Genomic DNA, 1,775 nt, shown 5'->3' on the forward strand with positions numbered 1-1,775 from the left:
GGATCACAACTTCCGATTTTATGGGATGAATACAGAGTTTGTTCATTGTACGCTAAAGCAGAAGTTGCTCAAGAATGCTATTTAATTGTAAGCAGACCTGATGTACATTTCGTCACATCCTTCCTCTTACAAAAAAAAAAGAGCAAAACAATGCATGGGTATAATATTGATAATAATAAACAAAAGAAACTTGTGGTGCTACAAAGAGGACTAAAAAAATCTCAAAGAGTTTGTTTCGATTTGCATTGCGTTCAGAGTCAGCAGAGTATAAATATTCGCAAGTCAATGAGGAACAAAGTCGCTCCAGTGAGCAGGAGTCTTGCGAATTCGTTAGTGCAATCTGCGGAGGCCTTGCATTTGTGCAGCTGGTTCTTGATCTTAAAGTACCGGGTCGCAGGATGTCATGGTTGATGGTTCTGGTGTCACAGTTTCCGTCTCGGTGACCTCCGGAATGGGAGGTTCCTTAGAAATGACCAATCGACGGCAGTTCCGCCGGTAAACCGATCCGTTGACTCTTACTTTGTACCTACGAGGACCAACCGAACCCAAGCAGGTGCCAGAGCTCCACGCTTTCTGTCCTGGGAATTTTATGCGTACTGTCTCTCCCTGAAGAATAGGCCGAAGTGGTTTTGTGTGCTCGTAGTAAAACCGCTGTCGCGCTTTCTTGTCCATGATTGCGCGCGACTCCTCCTCTGTGGATTATTGGGGCTGCAAAAAGGGTATTAGCAACAGGAAGCAGGGTTTTGCAGCGACGGCTCATCAGGCGCTGAGCAGGGCTCGTTCGGTAGGAGCGTTTCGCTGGTCACAGCGCCCGGAATTCTGACTGGCAAGACTCGCGGCATTTGGTAAAGAGGCGTTTTACCGTTTAAACGGCGTTCTTTGCTTTCCCATTGGACTGTGAGTTGAAACACCAGGATTTCGCAAACACTACGAATGAGCGGCTGCAAATTGAGGGCCCTTGTCAGTGACGAGTACGTCAGGGATGCCATACCTAGCTAATACAGCCTTCATTTCTTTAATAAAACTACGGGACGTCACTAAGTTTATGCGTGCAACTTCCATGAAGTTGCTGTAGTCGTCGGTGATGACGAGCAAGGTGCGGTTATCCAGCTCGCAAAGGTCGGCAGCAACTTTTGCCCAAGGTCTGGCTATAAGGTTGTGCTATAGGAGGGGTTCTTTCCTCTGTTCCATACGAGTGTGTGGCAGCAAAATTCCCAATATTTCCGGCCAGGATTGAACTGGCGACCTGCCGCGTGTTAGGCGGATGTGATGACCACTACACTACGGAAACCACTATATACCATACACAAAAGAAGGTAACACGTTTACTCTTTACACCGTACAAGTAAAGAGTCAAATATTTGCGGCGTTCCCACACCGGGAATCGAACCCAGGCCACGGCGGTGAAAGCGCCGGATCCTAACCACTAGACCATGTGGGATTTGCCGCATAATTTATGAGGTTCCTTGTGGTTTCCCGTCGCCAGTAATTCATTGCCGCCGACAAACCGTTGCGCAATCAGTCTGGAGCATCCAAAGAGTTGTTTAAATGAGGCTGCACTTCACCGTAGATCAGTTTTCCTTTTTATTTTCACCTGTGCAAAACGCTGTTGTAAAGTGATCAACGGGCAACAACCTGTTTTTCGAAACATATATCTTACCTCGACACTACTTTGGACCAAGCTCCTATTCTGAAAACGTGCAAGAGGTTGTGATTTTATTTGGCTGGAAAAACTCAAATAGTCCGATGAACAGAGGACCCATACTAGAATTCCC

At 46.8% G+C, this 1,775-nt stretch overlaps 2 non-coding genes across 2 annotated transcripts; both read right to left on the reverse strand.

The window, feature by feature from the left end:
* Positions 1-1,218: 1,218 nt before the first annotated feature.
* Trnav-aac (transfer RNA valine (anticodon AAC)) lies at positions 1,219-1,291 on the reverse strand. Its single transcript has one exon. It is a non-coding gene; the product is annotated as a tRNA-Val (tRNA).
* Positions 1,292-1,369: 78 nt separating this feature from the next.
* On the reverse strand, positions 1,370-1,441 carry Trnae-uuc (transfer RNA glutamic acid (anticodon UUC)). The gene has a single exon. It is a non-coding gene; the product is annotated as a tRNA-Glu (tRNA).
* Between the last annotated feature and the right edge of the window lie 334 nt (positions 1,442-1,775).

This window comes from Montipora capricornis, chromosome 7 (genome assembly GCF_036669925.1).
Source record: "Montipora capricornis isolate CH-2021 chromosome 7, ASM3666992v2, whole genome shotgun sequence".
Lineage (NCBI taxonomy): Eukaryota > Metazoa > Cnidaria > Anthozoa > Scleractinia > Acroporidae > Montipora > Montipora capricornis.